At 39.9% G+C, this 24,053-nt stretch overlaps 1 pseudogene; it reads right to left on the reverse strand.

Moving 5' to 3' along the window:
- Positions 1-23,267: 23,267 nt before the first annotated feature.
- Positions 23,268-23,354, reverse strand: LOC120367800 (U6atac minor spliceosomal RNA; annotated as a pseudogene).
- Positions 23,355-24,053: the final 699 nt, after the last annotated feature.

A 24,053-nucleotide genomic window follows, 5' to 3' on the forward strand; every position in this document is an offset into this window, starting at 1 on the left:
TCTAAGACAATCATTTACCAAAGATGCCACAGCTTTTTGGGCAGTTTAATGAATGTCCCAGATATTATTTGTACGGAAAATACATTTCATCAGCAACAAGCATTTTAATTTAAAACAGGGCAACTATTTACCATGTCTATGGTATGTGACAGCACCATGAGGGCATACGTTCTTGTACAATATCCACCACATTCGGAGGCAGAAACTATTGCTGCTCCATTTTACTGGAGGAGCAGTGCAACTGAGCCACAGAGAGATTAATCACTTGGCTGTGCTCATAGGGATGAGAGTCAGAGTCAGAATTAGAACCTGGATTCCTCGTTGCTACTCACTCTACTAGCCTGCAGTTCCCAACGATGTCGTGACTTACCACACGAATGTCATTCTCAGCACACTTCTGCTATGCTAGACATGCACAAATAATAAACATTAGATGCATCAAAGTTTCAAAGTAAATCTATCATGGGCTCAGATAAAATGGGGAATTCCTCAGGAGGTGGAAGGATAAAGGAAAAAATGGCTTAAATATTGCCTACGCAAAGTGAAAAAATGGCACATACAGCCTGAATTCAATTTGGTAACAAAAACAAGAAACAGACAAAATCTCTCTCTATGTATTTGTGTATATATATATTCTTGTTGTTGTTGTTTCTACACAGAGTGACATCACCTGGACCTATATGTTCTTTTTTTATTTTTTATTTTTTTTGAGATGGAGTTTTGTTCTTGTTGCCCAGGCTGGAGTGCAATGGCATGATCTCGGCTCACCATAACCTCCGCCTTCCAGGTTCAAGAGATTCTCCTTCCTCAACCTTCTGAGTAGCTAGGATTACAGGCATGTGCCATCACACCCAACTAATTTTGTATTTTTAATAGAGATGGGGGTTTCTCCATGTTGGTCAGGCTGGTCTTGAACTCCTGACCTAGGTGATCCACCCACCTCCTTTCCAAAGTGCAGGGATTACAGGAGTGAGCTACCACGCCCGGCCCACCAATATATTCTTAAAAATTGGAAAGAGATGTACCATTTTATTGTAGTAGCAGTGGTTATCTCTATACAGTAGAATTGTAAGTGCCATTTCTTCTTTGAGATTTTTCTATTACCTGCAGACAGCAGGTATTGTTTTTGTGATTTAAACTTTAGTGGAAACTGGGTGCAGTGTCTCACACCTGTAATCGCAGCACTTTGGGAGGCCGAGGCAAGTGGATCACCTGAGGTCAGGAGTTCGAGACTAGCCTGACCAATAAGGTGAAACCCTGTCTCTACTAAAAATACAAAAATTAGCCGGGCGTGGTGTTGGACAGCTGCTCAGGAGGCTGAGGCAGGAGAATCCCTTGAACCTGGGAGGCAGAGGTTGCAGTGAGCCAAGATTACACATTGCACTCCAGCCTGGGTGACAAAAGTGGGACTGTATCTCAACAAGAAAGTGAAGATGTTGTCTCTTGTGCTCATCACTCTATCCATAGACTCTAGAAGAGTGCCTGATACATAGCAAGCAGCCAAGAAATAGTTGATGAATAATTGAATGAATGTAAAGATAGTCTCTGCATGAGCTCAAGGATTTCAAAATGCATCTAGGTGTGAAGAAATGGGTTTTGAAGACTTAGCTATCACTGCAGGAAACCCTTCTAATTTTGCTGTAATATTGAATGATAATACTTTACCTTTTGCTCATAAATACCTTTGTAAGTTCAAAAAACCTAACTCCAAATAAAAAAATATAAAGAAGTTATAGATGCATGTGAAGGCACTAACTTTTAGTAGTGATAAGGCAAAGAAATGAAGGACAAAGAACAAATGGAAGATAATTTAACATTTCTGCAAAAACAACTAATGTTTGGAAGCCTTTACCAAACTAGAAAATGATGTTTTCCAGAATAACTTCAATCTGACATGTACATGCTTCTATATTTTGACCACCCATGCTATAAACAATTTTTTTTTTTTTGAGATGGAGTCTTGTGTTGCCAGGCTGTAGTGCAGTGGCAGTGGCACAATCTCAGCTCACGGCAACCTTCATCTCCCAGGTTCAAACGATTCCCCTGTCTCAGCCTCCTGAGTAGCTGGAACTACAGATGCATGCCACCATACCTGGCTAATTGTTTGTATTTTAGTAGAGACAGAGTTTCACCATGGCCAGGTGGTCTTGATCTCCTGACCTTGTGACCCATCCACCTCGGCCTCCCAAAGTGCTGGGATTAGAGGCATGAGCCACTGTGCCCAGCTGCTACAAACCATTTTTATGGCTCAACTACATTAAGTTCAAGGGTGTTTATATTGTAATGCAGTTGGGAAGTTATTTTTCTTATTTTATGAAATCATCTAATTTGCACGGCCTCCAGACAAAGTTAAGAGTTACATTCCACGAGTGTACTGTCACCGTTCACAAAGAACAGAAAATGCAACCCAGGGCTGACTGGCAGGTCAGACCTGTCTGGTGGATCACAAAATGCCACATGGAGGGAGACATTCAAATGCCTTGTCTGCTCGCTTTGTGTCCAGAGAATCAGAAAACAACCACCAACTGGCAAAGATCACCTCTGGATTAATAACTGATAGATTTAATTTATGCAAATGTGTAAGCTTCAATCTATGTGCTTTACAAATTAGATTAATAGTATCTATTTTGGAGATTTTGTAAACCCTGAGATATTAAAACACATCGGTCTGAAGACTTCAATTATTACTTTGACTTGAAAACTGTATCTAGGTTTTCAAGATAGTAGACTCATAGAAGGGATATTGAAAAGGCCAGCTCTTACACATTATTTTTATTTTCTTTGAAGTCTTAAATAGGAGGAAGTCGTTTAATTCAACTATGGGTGGCCCTTAGAATCCCTGGGTTTTAATCCCCAGTTCAACCAATGAAATATTTGAAAAAAAATTACAAAATAACAGTAAAAATAATACTAATAAAACTACAATGTAACAATAATTTACATAGAATTTACATTGTATTAGGCATTATAAATAATCTAGAGATAATGTAAAGCATTCAGGGGAATGTGCATAGTTTATATAAAAATACTACGTCATTTTTTTCTATATTGCCCAGGTTGGACTTGAACTCCCGGGCTCAGCAATCCTCTCTTTTCAGGCTTCCCAGCCGTCCAAATAGCTGGAACTATAAGCCTCACCCACCATGCCCAGTTTACTACCTCATGTTATATAGGAAACTTGAGGATCCACAGATTTTGGTATCCATGGGGGTCCTGGAACTGATTCCCCATGGAGACCAAGGGACAACTGTATAGTTTTGTCATGTTGGCAAAACTGCCTATATTATCTTCCATATAAGTTGCCAGAACCAAAGGAATAGTCAAATATGTGATGTATGACACTTATTTACCTCAATAGTTTGGCACTACCACCCTCAACCGAGATCATTTGAGTATTCTTTTAGATTTGGAAATTTTAAACCATAGATTGATCCTTCCTTTCTTCCTTCCTTCTTTTCTTCCTTCCTTCCCTTCATTCCCTCCCTCCCTCCCTCCTTCCTTTCCTCCTTCTTTCCTTCCTTCCTTCCTTCCTTCCTTCCTTCCTTCCTTCCTTCCTTCCTTCCTCCGTTCTGTTTTTTGAAGATAGGGTCTCACTCTGTTGCCCAGGCTGGGGTGCAGTGATGCTATCTTGGCTCACTGCAACTTCTGTCTCCCAGGCTCAAGTGATCCTCCCACCTGAGCCTCCAAAATAGCTGGAACTACAGGTGTGCACACCATGTCCAACAACTTTTATTTTTATTTTTATAGATATGGGGTTTCATTATGTTTCCCAGGTTGGTCCTGAACTCCTGGCCTCAAGTGATTCGCCTGCCTTGGCTTTCTAAAGTGCTGGGATTACAGGTGTGAGTCACCACACCCAGCCAGTCATAGATCTTTCTGCACCTACTCCAAATTTAAGTCCCATAGAAGGTAGAAGTATGAGGAAGAAGAAAAAGTGACTCATAATCCCACCACTTACAGACAGCCACTATATTTTTTGACTATCCCTTCTCTTCTTTAAAAATATTTTCTCCTGGCTGGGCACGGTGGCTCAAGCCTGTAATCCCAGCACTTTGGGAGGCTGAGGCGGGTGGATCACAAGGTCAAGAGATCGAGATCATCCTGGTCAACATGGTGAAACCCCGTCTCTACTAAAAATACAAAAAATTAGCTGGGCATGGTGGCATGTGCCTGTAATCCCAGCTACTAAGGAGGCTGAGGCAGGAGAATTGCCTGAACCCAGGAGGCGGAGGTTGCGGTGAGCTGAGATCGCGCCATTGCACTCCAGCCTGGGTAACAAGAGTGAAACTCCGCCTCAAAAAAAAAAAAAAAATTTCTCCTATTCTTCTCCTCCTCATGTTGCTCTTTCTTTTCTAATAAAATACCTGTCTACATACTTTATGCTTGATGTGTTAATCTATCATTTTATACATTAGAATGGTATCAGGTATGAGAATGCTAGTATGGTTAACTTTTGTCCTATAATAAACAGCCTTCAAAAATTGTGCCTAGTTTTTGGATGCTTCTCTTGTTTTAAATTATCAGTCAGAAGTAATTTATAAAGTAAATATTCTTCTATGAAATTTTGTACTCCATGTTAGGGCAACATGTCATGTTTCTCTCTAGAGAGAGACACAAAAACTTGGGAAAGGTAAAAATATTCCCCCTAATTAATGGACTTGCTTTGGGAAGTAATCCAGGTTTTGTGCACACTACATGATAAAGGAATTAGGAAAAGACATTTAATGGTTTCCAGCTAATCAAAAGTGGCACTTAGACTTATTATAGAGGACCAGTGTTCAACTTCCTTTTTTTTTTTTGAGATGGCATCTTACTCGTTCTCCCAGGCTGGAGTGCAGTGGGAAGGGACATTCTCAGCTCACTGCAACCTCCAACTCCCTGCTTTAAGTAATTCCCCTGCCTCAGCCTCCTGAGTAGCTGGAATTACAGGCCCATGCCACCACGTCCAGCATTTTTTTTTTTTTTTTTTTTTCGCATTTTTAGTAGAGGCAGAGTTTCACCATGTTGGCCAGGCTGGTCTTGAACTCCTGATTTAGGTAATCCGCCTGCCTTGGCCTCCCAAAGTGCTGGGATTATAGGCGTGAGCCACGACACCCTGCCTTGTTAAATTTTTTCCAATTTTCACTTGTGTGTAAAAATGGAAGCTGCAGTTGGGTGCGGTGGCTCATGCCTGTAATCGCAGCATTTTGGGAGGCTGAAGTGGGCGGATCACCTGAAGTCAAGAGTTTGAGACCATCCTGGCCAACATGGTAAAACCTTTCTCTACTAAAAATGGAAAAATTATCCTGGCATAGTGGTATGAGCCTGTAATCCCAGCTACTCTGGAGGCTGAGACAAGAGAATTGCTGGAACCCAGGAGGCGGAGGTTGTAGTGAGCTGAGATTGCACCACTGCACTCCAGCTTGGGCGACAGAGCAAGACTCCATATCAAAAAATAAAAATAAAAACAGAAGTTGTGAATAAAATTTTAAATTGTGAAACAAGAGTCTACAAGATTTGCCTTATTTAGCTCCATGTCTTGCTCAATTGCAAAGCCGTTGCTATTTTTATTTGTCCTATCATATCCTAAGATAAATGTAAGTGCCTTTCAGTGTTGTTGGTGTTAGTTTCATTCCTATTAAAAGAAAAATTTTGACCCTGATCTTATCAGAATATGTTGAGTACCCAGTGAGAATGGACATCAAGAGGGCTTAGGCAGTGTGTGTGTGTGTGCATGGATGTGTGTGTGAGTGTGTACGTACGAGTAAGTTTGTGTGAGTGTGCATGTGAGAGTGTGTGTGTGTGAATTGTGTGTCTGTGTGCTGTAAATCGGCATGGGAGGGGGAAAATTCAGACTTCTTTGAATTGTAGGCCTCTTTCTTTGACCATCACGTCCTTAAGCCATTTCCCTCTATGTAATTCACATATGAAATATTGAGTTAATTGATAATTTAGATAATTTAAAAATTATAAGGTACTTATTTTTAGGACTAATATAGATTTCTAGAGATGTAAGAAGAAGAACCAGTATCATTTCTGTAATTTAAGGAACAAGGAAATGACAATGAAATGAAATGGTTCCACCATCACCACTTGGATTGCTGTGGGGAAGGAGAAGTAGTCAAGACCTTTATTGGAGAAGAGAAGTTTATTCCCCTTGTCATTCACCCAAGAGAATGTTAAAATTACATATCAAGCAAAGATCTGTTTTTAAAAGTGTTTTCATATTGATGCTCTTATGACTTTTTCAGTGTTTTCATGGGTTGTACTTAAACTTACAGACTTATAATTTTTCTCTTTCTCTTTTTTTTTTGAGACAGAGTCTTACTCTGTCTGCCAGGCTGGAGTGCAGTGATGTGATTTTGGCTCATTGCAATGTCTGCCTCCTGGGTTCAAGCAATTCTCCTGCTTCGGCCTTCCAAGTAGCTGGGATTATAGATGCACACCACCACACCCAGGTAACTTTTATATTTTTAGTAGAGACAGGGTTTTGCCATGTTGATGAGGCTGGTCTCAAACTCCTGACCTCAAGCCTTCCACCCACCTCGGCCTCCCAAAGTGCTGGGATTATAGGCATGAGCCACCACACCTGAGCTAATGTCTCTTTTAAAAGGCTCTTTTAGTTAAACTGAGTAAAGCATTTGAAATAGACTTAGCTATTGTCACAAAGTAGCCAACAAACATCCTGACTTTAAAAATAATCCAACAAATCACTTTATACATCTCTTAATTACAAAAATGCTTATTAAGGCCACCAACACTGTTTTGGCATCAGATGCTTTCAAGAAGCTCAACTCTTCTAAAAGCATTAGCATTTCATGACTCGGAATAATCCAAACAGATTTAGCCATCCATCTGTGATTTTATTTCCAAAACTTTTCCATTTGATTAAATGGACAATCAATGAATCTAGAAGTAGCCAATTACACAATAGTAGTGGTCAAACTAAAGATTAGACGTAAAACCACTTTTGCTTTTGCAGACAATATGACCTTCTCTTTCTCTCTCTGCCATGGAATCAAATTATTTTTGCCAAGGAAGATTCTTATGCCCCATAAATATTCTTCAAAGAGTAGTACTTTTCAACTCTGGAATGTGGCTAATAATATATACTGCTTTTCTCCCAAGAGGGCGAAGCCTGAACCTCTTTATTCCTTCTATGTACATTACATATTTTAACTCCTGCCACTAAATCAAGAAGAATTAAAACACTGAAATTTGCAGTGACATGATGGATATTTATTTTACCATGGATATCAGGTCAGAGGAGAGCACTAAAGACTATCCTCTCCAAACTATCTGTGGTAGCTGGTCCCAGGCGGACACCCCATTTAGCCAACTGCGTGGCATGCATGCAGTATAGAAAATGCTTTATTAGAGTTATTTACAGTGACATTTCGAGTGTGTCACAGGAATCATCATCCGCATGTTTCACATGGGAATGGAATTTGCCTGTTTGAAGGAATTTGGAGAACATCGCCTCTTGCATTTCTTTCCTTCTTGATTTCCCTCTCTTTTCATTTATTTTAATTTTTAGGCCTCTCATTTTATTTCAATAAAGACAGTATAATGTAGTAGTTAAGAGCGCTATATTCTGGAATCAGAAAGATCTGAGTGCAAATTTTAGCTCTACTACCTATTGACTGCATCCTTTAATTTCTTCTCAGAAACTGAGAATGAAGTCTGATTGGAGAAGGGCGAGGAATGAATGAGAATGCTTGTAAAGCACTCGGCGCTGGGCCTGTGAGCTCAACATGGCTTTGATTATCAATGGCAGCCCGATTGCACTTAGAGTGGCATTCAGGTTGAGACAACAATAGCTGGTGAATGACATACTCAGTGGAGTGCAATCTTGCAGCATATCCAGTTTCTTTATTATTGGTAACGTGGCTCATTAATCTCATTTCCTGCTGCCTGCTTCACCTGTCCTGGAGTAGGGTGTGTAGGGAAGAACACATTTGACTATAAGAAAAGGGAACAAAACACGGGAATTTCATTTGGTGGCAGAAGTTACAGAGGCATGGCATCACACATCGAATTGGGTACCTTTAAGCATTCCATGATTTGTGGGGTCCTTAACAGTCTTAGCACTTTGACTCTATGTATTGATGATTACCTTTGAGAGACCTGACTTTAGTCCTGTGCCAAAAATGCAGTGTGTTAGAGAATAGTGAAACCTCTCTGAAACTCAGTAGTGTGACTTCTGTTTCCTCAATCTTGTTATCACAAACACTCAGGTTCTCTTGCTGCTTCCCATAGTGATGGCTTTTTTTTAAATTGCATTTTAGGTTTTGGGGTACATGTGAAGAACATGCAAGATTGTTGCATAGGTACACACATGGCAGTGTGATTTGCTGCCTTCCTCCCCATCACCTGTATCTGGCATTTCTCCCCATGCTATCTCTCCCCAACTCCCCACTCCCCGCTGTCCCTCCTCTATTTCCCCCGACAGACCCCAGCGTGTGATGCTCCCCTCCCTGTGTCCATGTGTTCTCATTGTTCAACACCCACCTATGAGTGAGAACATGCGGTGTTTGATTTTCTGCTCTTGTGTCAGTTTGCTGAGAATGATGGTTTCCCGGTTCATCCACGTCCCTGGAACATGTCCAAAGGACACGAACCCATCTGTTTTTATGGCTGCATAGTATTCCATGGTGTATATGTGCCACATTTTCCCTGTCATGGCTTTTAATGTCTATCTTCACCATTTAGCAGGGATTTGACTTTGCAACGGCAAGCAGCATCTTAGTTCCTACATTTATCTTTTTATTTTTTTAACTTAAAAAATTATATTTTGGAAACTCTAGTCTATCACCCAGACTAGAGTGCAATGACACCATCATAGCTTACTGTTGCCTTGAGCTCCTGGGCTCAAGCGATCCTCCCACTTCAGTCTCTTGAGTAGCTAGGATTACAGCTGCATGCCACCACATCCATCTAAGTTTTACTTTTTTTGTACAGATGGAGTCTTGCTATGTTGCCCAGGCTTGTCTATGAACTCCTGGCCTCCACCTGCCTCAGCCTCCCAAAAGGCTGGGATTAGAGGCATAAGCCACTGCACCCAGCCTACTTTTTTGATGAATCAGTAAGATGTGGAGAAGTCTTAATGCAAGGAAAGAGTGTGGTTGAATGTAAGAGAATACACTCACCTACACCTCCTATTGTACTTTAACATTCCTGGCTGGCTGTATTAGGCTGTCATGAATGCCTCATTGAATGCAAGGCAATTGTGGACTCCTGCCTCTCTCTCTGCTGATAAAACCAAACCTCCTGGTTCCAACAACTTGCTGATGATATAAATTCCAGGGCACAAAACCCCACACTTTTTATAATGGGGTTCAGTCCCATTACTGGTAATAACTTTAAATTGTTTAAATTCATGCCCCAAGGGAGAACTTTCTGCTTTTCATTAAATATTACTGAACAGGTGCTGAGCTCTGCAGAGTTTTTAATGTTTTCCAGTCTAGTCTGTGCTAAGTCACACTTAAAAATAAAATATTTGAGGTTCCCCCAAATTTCAGTAGTCACACTAGTGAAAGAGTTTAGATGAGCACACATTTTGCAACCTCTATTTTGCATCATTTGGTTTGGATTTGAAAGACAAAATTCTCTTCTGATGGAATAATGCGTGGAGATAAAAGGTTGGAAAAAACGACAGATTTGTCTGTATTACACATTTGGTTGCACAGAAGTTCTGAGAACACCATTTTTTTTCTTTTTTTTTTTCTGTTTGTACCACACGAAGATATATCAAAAGGAAAGCTGCTCTGCTGGGAAATGTTTGAAGTAGATACATTTGTGCCTAGGAGATGGGAGGTAATTACAAGACAAATGACTCGCACATCCGGTAGATTCATGGAGGGTAAAACTAAATATTTCAAGCTGTTATTTGGTCTGTTTACTCATGTTTATATGAGGCTAACAACTTCCACCACAGCCTTTTAGGCAGTTGTTCCCAGGTGCCTCCTGTTTAGCTGTGGGTTCATTTGAATTACTTTATGAGGAATATTTAGAACAGAGAGAGACAGGATGATCAAGGGTGAGTGGGGCTTCTCACCACCTAGGGAGAATTCCCTGGTTCTACTGTTCTTCACTGCAGCTGTGTTGTGAAGTGAGAGAATAAGACTGCCAGTCGCAAAAGTAATTTTTTAAAAAAATGATTTGTATTGTAACAGGCTTGCTAGAAAATTTAAAGGAAGAGCTGAGTCACTGAAAGCTGTCTTCTTTGATTTGGGATACTAACGGACTTATTTACTTTATTTTAATTTTTTTATTGGTACATAATATTTGTACATATTTGTGAGGTACATGTAAAACTTTTATTACATACATAGAACGTGTCAAGATCAAGTCAGGGCACTCAGCCTATCTATCACCATGAGCATGTATCATTTCTATGTGTTGAGAACATTGCAAGTTCTTGCTTCTTACTTCTACTAAATTGTTGTTAATTTTAGTCACTCTATTCTGCTATCAAATATTAGAACATATTTCTTCTATCTAGCTGTATGTTTTTGCCCATCTAAATGCTTTAGATGGTACAAAGTTTTTATTGAGACAATTAAAAACTTCTCGTTTGGTGTAGATGGTATTTGGCCAGGTGATGATTTTGTAGATATGTATGAGAATGTTTTGATCCTCAGGAGATGCATGTTGAATGCCATGATGTCTAAAACTTATTTTGAAAAGTTCCAGCCAAAAATACAGAGATAAAGGAAATAAGATAAATTGTTAAAATATGGTTAAATATAATTGTTCGGTAAGTGTGTGCTCCACGTACTTTTCTTTAAACTTTTCTGTATTTGTAAATTTTTATGATACAAAGTTTAAAATAGGCCAGATGTGGTGGCTCATGCCTGTAATCCCAGCACTTTGGGAGGCTGAAGCAGGTGGATCATTTCAGGCCAGGAGTTTGAGACCAGCCTGGGCAACATGGCGAAACCCCAACTCTACTAAAAATACAAAGAATAGCTGGATGTGGTGGCACATGACTGTAATCCTAATTACTCAGGAGGCTGAGGCAGGAGAATTGTTTGATCCCAGGAGGTGGAGGTTGCAGTGACTTGTGATTTTACGGTGGCACTCCAGCCTGGGCAACAGAGCAAGACTCTGTCTCATATATAAATACATAAATAACTAAACTTAAGATTATAGATGTATGCTGAAGTCTTTTTTCCCTTAATAAAACTGAAACCAACCAAACAAAAAAACCCTAGCAAAAATCTTCTCTAGATTCTGTTTCCTCCTTCAACAAATCTTTTACCTTTTCTTCTTAAAATAATTAAGTCAGCCCTTGCCAGCTTTAGGTCCTTCTCTCCTGTTTGCTCTTCAATTTCCTGCAATATCATTTCTGTTCGAAATCAACCTGGCAAAGCTCTCTTATAAACAAATACAATGGCTTTTTCTGGCTTTTCCACTTATATCTCTTTTTAACTCACTTATCTGACATAGTGGAGTAAGACATCCTTGAGCTTTTTCCTTCCATAGCGTCTATCATTTTTCTCTGATTCTCATTTATTACCCTCCACTTCAGTTTCCTTTGTTGCTCTGTGTGGTGAGCTGATAATGACCCTCAGGTTTACTCACGTCCTAATCCCCAGAACCTGTGAATGTTACTTTCTATGACAAAAGAAACTTTGCAGATAAGATTAACCATCTTCAGAAGGGGGATTATTTTGGATTAACCATTAGACAAGTTGCAATCACAGTGGTCTTTATAAGGAGGCTGCAGCAGTAATCAGAGTTGGAGCGGGAGAAGGCAATGTGACAGCAAACGCAGACACTGGAGTGGGTGTTTTGAAGTTGAAGGTGAGGCTTCAAACTAAGGAATATAGGTATAGCCACTAGAAGCTGGAAAGGACAAAGAAATGACTATCTCTTCAAAACCTCCAGAAGGAGCAGGCTCTTTCCGTACCTTGATTTTAGCCCACTAATGCTCATTTTGGACTTCTGACCTACAGAACAGTAAGATAATAAATATTTATTATTGTTATTTATTATTATTTATTTATTTTTCAGATGAAGCCTTACTCTTCTGCTCAGGCTGCAGTGCAGTGATGTGATCTCGGCTCACTGTAACCTCTGCCTCACAGGTTCAAGTGATTCTCCTTCCTCAGCCTCGTAAGTAGCTGGGATTACAGTTGTGCACTACCATCCCTGGCTAATTTTTGCATTTTCAGAAGAGATGGGGTTTCACTGTGTTGGCCAGGTTGGTCTTGAACTCCTGACCTCAGATAATCTACCCACTTTGTCCTCCCAAAGTGCTGGGATTACAGGTGTGAGCCACCATACCTGGTTGATACTTATTTTTAGCCACTTAATTTGTGTAATTTGTAACAGCAACACTAGGAAACTAACATACTGTACCTTTAACAGTTCTATCCTAAACTATTGTGTCACCCCGGAGCTCCCCGTGGGACCCTCTTTTCTCCTTTCTTTATATTTTCTCACTTGGAGATTTCACCTTCTCTCAAGGTTGCAACCATGACCAATGATTCCCAGGACTATCTTTCACAACCCACAGACTCACAGCAACTCTCCACATGACCTTCTCCTTTGGTGTCTTGCAAGAAACTCAAACTCATTATCTTATGGGCTATGTAAATGAGGATTCACCAGGAAGCTGATGAAGCTTAAGCTTCAGGTTTCTTTACTTGCACAAGCCTTTTTCAAGATTCTAGGAGGGTCCTAGAAATTTGCATTTGTTATTTTAAAATTATTTTTCTTTGCTTTTCTTCTTTTTTTGAGATGGAGTCTCACTCCGTCATCAGGCCGGAGTGTAACGGGGTGAGATCTCACCTCACTGCAACCTCAGACTCTCTGATTCAAGCAAGTCTCCTGCCTCAGTCTCTTGAGTAGCTGAGACTACAGGCATGTGCTATCATGCCCAGCTACTTTCTGTATTTTGAGTAGAGATGGAGTTTTACCATGTTGACCAGGATGGTCTCCATCTCCTGATTTAGTGATCCACCTGCCTTAGCCTCCCAAAGTGCTGAGATTACAGACATGAGCCACTGCACCCAGCCACTTTTTTTTTTCTTTTTTTAAGATGGAGTCCTGCTCTGTCACCCAGGCTGGAGTGCAGCGTCATAACCCTGGCTAACTGCAAACCCAACCTCCCAGATTCAAGTGATTCTCTTGCCTCAGCCTCCCAAGTAACCGGGAGTACAGGCATACGCCACTATGCCCAGATAATTTTTTTGTATTTTTAGTAGAGATGGGATCTTGCCATGTTGCCAAGGTGGTCTCGAACTCCTGACCTCCGGTGATCCACCCTCCTTGGTCTCCAAAAGTGTGAGCCACCATTCCTGGCCTTAAAATTATTATTTTTATTATTATTTTTTAAATTGTACTTTAGGTTCTGAGGTACATGTGCAGATCATGCAGGATTGTTGCATGGGTACATACATGGCAATGTGGTTTGCTGCCTCCATCCCCCCGTCACTTATATCTGGCATTTCTCCCCATGTTGTCTCTCCCTGACCTCCCCAACTAACCCCCGCTGTCCCTCCCCTATTTCCCCCCAACAGACCCCAGTATGTGATGCTCCCCTCTCTGTGTCCATGTGTTCTCATTGTTCAACACCCCCCTATGAGAGAGAACGTGTGGTGTTTGATTTTCTGTTCTTGTGTCAGTTTGCTGACAATGATGGTTTCCAGATTCATCCACGTCCCTACAAAGGACAGGAACTCATTGGTTTTTATGGCTGCATCATATTCCATGGTGTATAATGTGCCACATTTTCCTTGTCCAGTCTATCGTTGATGGGCATTTGGGTTGGTTCCAGGTCTTTGCTATTGTAAACAGTGCCGCAATGAACATATGTGTGCATGTGTCTTTATAATAGAATGATTTATAATCCTTTGGGTATATACCCACTAATGGGATTGCTGGGTCAAATGGAATTTCTATCTCTAGATCCTTGAGGAATCGCCACACTATCTTCCACAATGGTTGAACTAATTTACATTCCCACCAACAGTGTAAAAGTGCTCCTAATTCTCCACATCCTCTCCAGCATCTGTTGTCTCTAGATTTTTTAATGATCTCCATTCTAACTGGCATGAGGTGGTATCTCCATGTAGTTTTGATTTGCATTTCTCTAATAGTCAGTGATGATGAGCATTTTTTCATATGTTTGCTGGTCTCATATATGTCTTCTTTTGAAAAATGTCTGTTCATATCCTTCTCCCACTTTTGGATGGGTTTGTTTGTTTTTTTCTTGTAAATCTGTTTTAGTTCTTTGTAGATTCTGGATGTTAGCCCTATGTCAGTTGAGTAGATTGCAAAAATATTTTCCCATATTGTTGGTTGCCGGTTCACTCTAATGATTGTTTCTTTTGCTGTGCAGAAGTTCTGGAGTTTAAGTAGATCCCATTTGTCTATTTTGGCTTTTGTTGCCAATGCTTTCAGTGTTTCAGTCATGAAGTTCTTGCCTATGCCTTTGTCCTGAATGGTTTTGTCTAGGTTTTCTTCTCAGGTTTTTATGGTGTTAGGTCTTATGTTTAAGTTTTTAATCCATTTGGAATTAATTTTAGTGTAACATGTCAGGAAGGGGTCCAGGTTCTGCTTTCTGCACACTGCTAGCCAGTTTTCCCAACACCATTTATTAAACAGGAAATCATTTTCCCATTGCTTGTTTTTGTCAGGTTTGTCAAAGATCAGATGATTATAGATGCGTGGTGTTACCTCTGAGGCCTATGCTCTGTTCCATCGGTCTATATCTCTGTTTTGGTACCAGTACCATGCTGTTTTGATTACTGTAGCTTTATAGTATAGTTTGAAATCGGGTAACGTGATGCCTCCAGCTTTGTTCTTTTTGCTTAGGATTGTCTTGGCTATATGGGCTCTCTTTTGGTTCCATTCGAAGTTTAAGGTGTTTTTTTCCAGTTCTGTGAAGAAGGTCATTGGTAGCTTGATGGGGATAGCATTGAATCTATAAATTACTTTGGGCAGTATGGCCATTTTCATGGTATTGATTCTTCCTAACCATGAGCATGGAATGTTTCTTCATTTGTTTGTGTCCTCTCATATTTCCTTGAGCAGTGGGTTGTAGTTCTCCTTGAAGAGGTCCTTCACATCCTTTGTTAGTTGTACTCCTAGGTATTTTATTCTCTTTGTAGCAATTGTGAATGGGTGTTTGCTCATGATTTGGCTCTCTGCTAGTCTGTAATTGGTGCATAGAAATGCTTGTGATTTCCATACATTGATTTTGTACCCTGAGACTTTACTGAAGTTGCTTATCAGTTTAAGGAGACTTTGGGCTGAGATGATAGCGTCTTCTAAATATACAATCATGTTGTCTGCAAATAGAGACAATTTGACTTCCTCCTTTTCTAATTGAATACTCTTTATTTCTTTTTCTTACCTAATTGCTCTGGCTAGAACTTCCAATACTATGTCGAATAGGAGTGGTGAGAGAGGGTATCCTTGTCTAGTGCCATATTTCAAAGGGAATGCTACCAGGTTTTGCCCATTCAGTATGATATTGGCTGTAGATTTGTCATAAATAGCTTTTATTGTTTTGAGATATGTTCCTTTGATACCTAGTTAATTGACAGTTTTTAGTATAAAGGGCTATTGAATTTTGTCAAAAGCCTTCTCTGCATCTATTGAGATAATCATGTGGTTTTTGTCTTTGGTTCTGTTTATGTGGTCGATTATGTTTATAGACTTGTGTGTGTTGAACCAGCTTTTCATCCCCGGGATGAAGCCTGCTTGAGAGTGATGGATAAGCTTTTTGATGTGCTGTTGCAATCAGTTTGTCAGTATTTTATTGAAGATTTTTGCATCTATGTTCATCATGGCTATTGGCCTGAAGTTATCTTTTCTTGTTGAGTCTCTGTTGGATTTTGGTATCAGGATGATGTTAGTCTCATAAAATGATTTGGGAAGGATTCCCTGTTTTTGGATTGTATGGAATATTTTTAGAAGGAATGGTACCAGCTCCTCTTTGTATATCTGGTAGAATTCAGCTGTGAACCCATCTGGGCCTGGGCTTTTTTTTTGGTTTGTAGGCTGTTAACTGCTGCCTCAACTTCAGCCCTTGTTATTGGTCTGTTCAAGGTTTCAACTTCTTCCTGGTTAAGGCTTGGGAGGGTGCTAGTGTCCAGGAATTTATCCATTTCTTCCAGGTTTACTGGGTTTATGTGCATAGAGTTGTTTGTAGTAATCTCTGATTGTAGTTTGTATTTCTGTGCAATCTGTGGTGATATCCCATTTATTGTTTTTTATTATATCTATTTGATTATTCTCTCTTTTCTTTTTTATTAATCTGGCTAGTGGTCTGTCTATTTTGTTGATCTTTTCAAAAAACCAGCTCCTTGGTGTATTGATTTTTTTGAAGGATTTTTTGTGTCTCTATCTCCTTCAGTTCTGCTGTGATCTTAGTTATTTCTTGGCTTCTGCTAGCTTTTGAGGTTTTTTTTTTTTTTTTTTTTTTTTTTTTTTTTTTTTATCTTTCTCCTCTAGCTCTTTCAATTTTGATGATAGAGTGTGGATTTTAGATCTTTCCTCACTTCTCATGTGGACATTTATTGCTATAAATTTTCTGCTTTAAATGTGTCTCAGAGATTCTGTATGTTGTATCTTTGTTCTCCTTGGTTTCAAAGAACATCTTTATTTCTACCTTCATTTCATTGTTTATCCAGTTGTCATTCAGGAGCCAGTCGTTTTGTTTCCATCAAGTTGTGTGGTTCTGAGTTAGTTTCTTAATTCTGAATTCTAATTTCATTGCACTGTGGTCTGAGAGACTGTTATGATTTCCTCAGCATTTACTGAGGAGTGATTTACTTCCAATTATGTGGTCAATTTTAGAGTAGGTGCCATGCAGTGCTGAGAAGAATGTATATTCTGTGGATTTGGGGTGGGGATTTCTGTAGGTGTCTGTTAGGTCTGCTTGGTCCAGGTCTGAGTTCAAGTTCGGCATATCCTTATTAACTTCCTGTCTCATTGATCTGTCTAATATTGACAGTGGAGTGTTAAAGTCTCCCACTATTATTGTGTGGGAGTCTAAGCCTCTTTGTAGGTCATTAAGAATTTGCTTTATGTACCTGGGTGCTCCTGTATTTGGTATGTATATATTTAGGATCCTTAGTTCTTCTTGATGCATTTTTCCTTTTATCATTATGTAACGCCCGTCTTTGTCTTTTTGGATCTTTGTTGGTTTTGAGTCCATTTTCTCAGAGACTGGGATTGCAACTCCTGCTTTTTTTTTTTTTTTTTTTTTTTTTTTTTCTGTTCATTTGCTTGATGAATCTTCCTCTATCCCTTATTTTTAGCCTATGTGTGTCCTTGCATGTGAGATGTGTTTCCTGAATACAGCACACTAAAGAGTTTTGACTTTTTATCCAATTTGCCAGTCTCTGTCTTTTGAATGGGGCATTTAGTCCATTTACATTTAAGGTTAATATTGTGATGTGTGAATTTGATCCTGCCATTTTGATGCTAGCTGGATGTTTTGCCCGTTAGTTGACACATTTTCTTCATTGTGTCAGTGGTCTTTACCATTTGGTACATTTTTGGAGTGGCTGGTACTGGTTGTTCCTTTCTTTGTTTAGTGCTTCTTTCAGGAGCTCTTATAAGGCAAGCCTGGTGGTGATGAAATCTATCATCAATTGCTTGTCCATAAAGAATTTTCTTTCTCCTTTGCTTATGAAGCTTAGTTTGGCTGAATATGAAATTCTAGGTTAAGAGTTCTTTTCTTTAAGGATGTTGAATGTTGGCCCCCATTCTCTTCTTGCTTGTAGGGTTTCTGCCAAGAGATCTGCTGTGAGTCTGATGGGCTTCCCTTTGTGGGTAACCGGACCTTTCTCCCTGGCTGCTCTTAGCATTTTCTCCTTCATTTCAGCCCTGGTGAATCTGACAATTATGTGCCTTGGGGTTGCTCTTTTTGAGGAGTATCTTTGTGGTGTTCTCTGTATTTCCTGGACTTGAATGTTGGCCTGCCTTGCTAGGTTAGGGAAGTTCTTCTGGATAATATACTGAAGAGTGTTTTCCAGCTTGGATTCATTCTCTCTGTCACATTCAGGTACATCTATCAAACGTAGATTAGGTCTTTCCACATAATCCCATATTTCTTGGAGGGTTTGTTCATTTCTTTTCACTCTTTTTTCTCTATTCTTGCCTTCTCACTTTATTTCATTGAGTTGATCTTCAGTGTCTGTTATCCTTTCTTCTGCTTGGTCAATTCGGCTATTGAAACTTGTGTATGCTTCACAAATTTCTTGTGCTATGTTTTTCAGCTCCATCAAGTCATTTATATTCTTCTCTAAGCTGTTTATTCTAGTTAGCATCTCATCTAACCTTTTTTCTAGGTTCTTAGTTTCTTTGCATTGCCTGGCTCCCTGTCTCAACCCCCTCCCTTTCAATTGAATAGGCAGCTGTGTCTCCCAGGCATTCCAGACAACAGTCCAAATGGCTGCCCATACTTATGTGAGTTTCCGTGTGCTAACTAGGCACTGGCTGAAACTGCCACACTCAAAACTTGTGGCTCTTTTTGGTCTGGGAATCTCCTGGTCTGTGGGCAGTGAAAACCTGTTTGTAAGTATGGTGAGCACTCACCCTCTGCCCTGTTCTCGCTGGGGGCTTTACTCCGGAGCTGTTCCTATTTGGCCATCTTGGATCCTCCCTTAAATTCTTTTTTTTTTTTTTTAATAGTAAAATTGTCCATGGTCATAAAGGCAGTAAGTTGCCTTTTACTCCCTAGTCACAGAAACAAATCCAGCATTTGGGTATCCTGAAGTTTGTACAATTGCATGTACCTGACATGCAGTAGGTTGTTAACGATTCTAGCAATGTTATCTTCAGATGCTGCATTTTGGTTAATAGCATCAAAATCTTGCCTTACAAAAGTTAGTGACTTCATAGTAATCTTTGCTACTTCCCATATCCATTTCTTACATTTAAGCCAGAAAGTCCCGTTGGTTTTACCTTTCTTAATTTCCTTAACTTTGGTGTCACCGTATCTTATTACTTCCATCTTTGAGTTTTTTCAAGTTTTCATCATTTATTTCTTGATGTATTCTAATAGTCACCTCTTTCACACCTGTGCTCATCTACTTCATCCATTGTAGTCTGTTTGCTGCTGACAAATAGGTTTTCCCAAAGGCAAAATGTAATCAGACCTCAACAGCTTAGGGCTCTGCAATGTGGAATCTATTGTCCAATATAATTGACAGTAAAGCCTCTAGAGATTAGTGAACTAATAAGCATGATAGTCATTGATTATTAGAGCTTCTGTTCCAGGCGTGTTTTACCCAGAATGTACTTTCTTAATTTAAATTTTATTCCTTCAGATAGAGTTTTCCTACACATCATTGCTTAAATCTCAATCTCTATTGATCTTGGTTATGGGTTTGTTTGTTAGTTTACTTGTTTATGATCTTTGTTCAAACTGGAATGTAGCTCTGTGAAGAGAGAAGCATTTTTTTTTTTTTGGCTTTTTCCAACTCTTATTCACTGATGTATCTCTAGCGCTTAGCACTGAATCTGGTAAAAAAAAAAAAAAAAAAAAAGCAGAAGCTCACTGAATATTTTCTGAGTAAAAGTGCTAGGCTAGGATATTAAAAACTAATAAATAAGTCAATCCATAACACCATTGCTGTCACATTTATTTAATAAAAAATGTGATATTATAATACCAAACATAGGAAGATCACTACTGCACAATAAAGAACATTTAAAAAATGAAGTCAAATTAACTTTATTTAAAAACTCTGGTCCAGCACAATGGCTCATGCCTGTGATCCCAGCACTTTAGGAAGCAAAGGCAGCAGATCACTGGAGCTCAGGAGCTCAAGGCCAGCCTGGGCAACATAGTGAGACCTCATCTCTACCTAAAATACAAAAAAAATAGCCAAGCATGGTGGTTCATGCCTGTGGTCCCAGATACATGGGGGGCTGAGGCAGGAGGATTGCTTGAGCCTAGGGGTGGAGGTTTCAGTGAGCCAAGATTGCACCACTCTACACCAGCCTGGGTGCTGGGTGGCAGAGCGAGATCTTGCCTCAAAAAAATTCCTACATTATTCTTATCTTCTTTTTCTTTTTCTTTTCTGAGATGGAGTCTCACTCCGTTGCCAGGCTGGAGTGCAGTGGTGTAATCTTAGCTCACTGCCACCTCCACCTCCTGGGTTGGAGCCGTTCTCCTGCCTCAGCCTCCTGAGTAGCTGGGACTACAAGTGCATGCCACCATACCCAGCTAATTTTTGTGTTTTAGTAGAGATGGAGTTTCACCACGTTGGCCAGGCTGGTCTCGATGTCCTGACCTTGTGATTCTCCCACCTTGGCCTCTCAAAACTGCTGGGATTGCAGGTGTGAGCCACTGTGCCAGGCCCATTGTTCTTATTTTTGAACTTTATTTTTGATGAAAACATTTCCTAATATCTAGCCCCATAGCTGTCATCAAGAAGAGCTTTTGAAAGTCCAGTCCTCCCTTTTGGCCGGAACCCCCATCTTCCAGTAATTCGCCAAAATGACGAACACATAGGGAAAGAGGAGAGGCACTCGATACATGTTCTCTAGGCCTTTTAGAAAACACGGAGTTGTTCCTTTGGCCATGTATATGCGAATCTATAAGAAAGGTGATATTGTAGACATCAAGGGAATAGGTACTGTTCAAAAAGGAATGCCCCACAAATGTTATCATGGCAAAACTGGAAGGGTCTACAATGTACCCAGCATGCTGTTGGCATTGTTGTAAACAAACAAGTTAAGGGCAAGATTCTTGCCAAGAGAATTAATGTGCATATTGAGCACATCAAGCACTCTAAGAGCCGAGATGGCTTCCTAAAATGTGTGAAGGAAAATGATCAGAAAAAGAAAGAAGCCAAAGAGAAAGGTACCTGGGTCCAACTGAAGTGCCAGTCTGCTCACCCAGAGACGCACACTTTGTAAGAACCAATGGGAAGGAGTCTGAGCTGCTGGAACCTATTCCCTATGAATTCATGGCATAATGGGTGTTAAAAAATTAATAATAATGGCCGGGCGCGGTGGCTCAAGCTTGTAATCCCAGCACTTTGGGAGGCCGAGGCGGGTGGGTCACGAGGTCGAGAGATCGAGACCATCCTGGTCAACATGGTGAAACCCCGTCTCTACTAAAAATACAAAAAATTAGCTGGGCATGGTCGCACGTGCCTGTAATCCCAGCTACTCAGGAGGCTGAGGCAGGAGAATTGCCTGAACCCAGGAGGCGGAGGTTGCGGTGAGCCGAGATCGCGCCATTGCACTCCAGCCTGGGTAACAAGAGTGAAACTCCGTCTCAAAAAAAAAAAAAAAAAAAAAAAAAAAAAATTAATAATAATAAAAGACCTCTGGACTGAAGAAAAAAAAAAAGTCCAGTCCTTTGCTCTTTCCTGAAAGTGTCGTGTGCTAAAATAATTCTAGTAAGTTGCTGGTATAGAGCACACAGTAGGCCCATAACACACGTTTACCGTTGCATCTTGCTATGTTGCTAAGGCTGGTCTCCAACTTCTGGCCTCAAGCAATCCTCCTGCCTTGACCTTGCAAAGTACTGGAATTACATATGTGAGCCGCTGTGTTCAGCAATACCCTTGTTTTTACACTTACTATGGTTGAATTAAAAATTTATTTCTGGGCCGGGCATGTTGGTTCACGCCTGTAATCCCAGCACTTTGGGAGACTGAGGTGCACAGATCATGAGGTCAGGAGATCGAGACAACCCTGACCAACATGGTGGAACCCCATCTCTACTAAAAAATACAAAAATATCAGCAAGGCGTGGTGGTGTGTGCCTGTAGTCCCAGCTACTCAGGAGGCTGAGGCAGGAGAATCACTTGAAACCGAAAAACGGAAGTGGCAGTGAGCCGTGATCATCGCACCATTGCACGCCAGCCTGGCAATAGAGCGAGACTGTCTAAAAAATAAATAAATAAAATAAAATAAAATAAAATTTCCCTAAATGTAATGTTCCATTATAGGAGGAAGGTGTTTTACTATTAGGAGTTCTGTCAGCATTTGAGGAGTGGATACCCTAGGCCACAAATTTAATCTGACTTTGTTTGGTCAAGAGATTTGACTAATCTGAATTGGGTAGTGTGTAACAACAACAGCTATACGCCAATTCTACTGTAAACACTTCATATACGCAATCCTATATAATCCTCAATTCTGTAAGACTAGATACTGTTTTACTCACATATTAGAGATGAAGATAATAGTTATTCAGAAAGTTTAAATTTAACTTGAATGAAGTCAAATAAGTGGCAAAGATGAGTTTAGAAAGATCTTTCTGACTCTTGCTTAGACACTGTGATGTAACATTGTGTAGACCCGCGCTATCTTACCCAGACAACAGGCACGAGCCACATCTGCCTGTTCAGCATTCAAAACGTGGCTACCTCCAATAGCGATATGCCATAAATATAAAAATGCATACTAAAATTGGAAGATTGTGTATTTTAAAATGAATGTAAAATATATTTATTAATAGAATTTGAAGATTGTGTATTTTAAAATGAATGTAAAATATATTTATTAATAGACAATTTTTCAATTTGATTATATGTTGAAAGATAATGCTTAGAATATATTACATGAATAAAATATATTATTAGAATTAATTTTACCTTTTTAACTTTTTAAATGCTGATTCCAGACAATTTAAAATTGCTCATATGGTTTGCATTCTATTTCTATTGGGCAGCAGTGGCATAGACTGCTGGATTTTAAACTGTGGGTTGAGACCTACTAGGAAATCCAAAATCGATATAATGTGCCACAATCAGAGATTTAAAAAATTTTAAAACCAACCAGGTGCTGTGACTCGGGCCTGTAATCCCAGCACTTTGGAAGGATGCAGCGGGCAGATCACCAGTTCAAGAGATGGAGACCATCCTGGCCAATGTGGTGAAACTCTGTCTCTGCTAAAAATACAAAAATTCGTTGGGCGTGGTGGCACACACCTGTAGTCCCAGCTACTCAGGAGGCTAAGGCAGGAGAATTGCTTGAACCCAGGAGGTGGAAGTTGCAGTGAGCCAAGATTGCACCAATGAACAGCCTGGTGAGAGAGTGAGACTCTGTCTCAAAAAAAAAAATTTTTTTTTTTTACCGGATGGATTAGAAGAGAACAGAATGGACTAGAAAAGAAAATTGAGTGTATCATGTGTAGTAAGGTAAGCACTGTTTGGTGAAACTTGTTTCAGTGGTTGGGCATGGTGGATCCTGCCTGTAATCCCAATACTTAGGGAGGCAGAGACAGGAGGATAGCTCGAGCCCAGGATTTTGAGACCAACCTGGGCAATATAGCAAGACCCCATTTCCATCAAAAAAAAAAAAAAGCTTGTTTCAATTATAGATACGTATATGTAATAGCCATAAAGTGAAGTGTATTTCTAACCTTCTCTCCTTTCATACAACACAATGTGAAATGTATTTCTTAGTGTGAATCTCTGTCATAAAACTTGGAAAATAACTAGTATAGACAGCCATAGTCTGTTTTGTTCATATATAGAGTCCATTTCCATTAGAAAACATTTTCAACTTTCTCAAAGTTATTTATTTTCATTTTCGGAATCACTCTAGGGTTCTGGTTGGAACATGTTCCTGTGATTTTGCTGTCAATCCTTTAGTCTCCATGTTAGTTTTCCTAGACTATCACCCATCATTTCTTTACTTTCCTTCTTACGCAGCAAATTCCATGGTTTATCACTTAAATAGCACCTTTGCACACAGTCCATTGCCTCTCTTGCTTTGACACATAGCCCTGGCAAAACACTAACCCTGGTTAAAGGCTCTCATCTACTCATGCATCTGCATGTCATTGGAGACTAACACGCAGCCATGTTGCATGGCCTCACTTGCCCTTTGTACTGCTCTGCGATCCTACCATGTCTCCCTATCCAGTGTTTATCTAACATGCATCAGAACCACATGTGTTTTATACAGATTGCTGGACCCTACCATGAGTTTCTGATTCAGCAAACATATTGGCTGTCTAGTACTGTATAATAAATTAACTAAAGCTCACTTTACAATGAACTTTAAAAAGAACAATCTCACCATTTCTGAGGGTCAGGAATCTGGAGAAAACTCCACTTAGTAGTTGTGGCTTAGGATAC

The sequence above is a fragment of the Saimiri boliviensis genome, chromosome 3, assembly GCF_048565385.1.
Source record: "Saimiri boliviensis isolate mSaiBol1 chromosome 3, mSaiBol1.pri, whole genome shotgun sequence".
Taxonomy (NCBI): Eukaryota; Metazoa; Chordata; class Mammalia; order Primates; family Cebidae; genus Saimiri; species Saimiri boliviensis.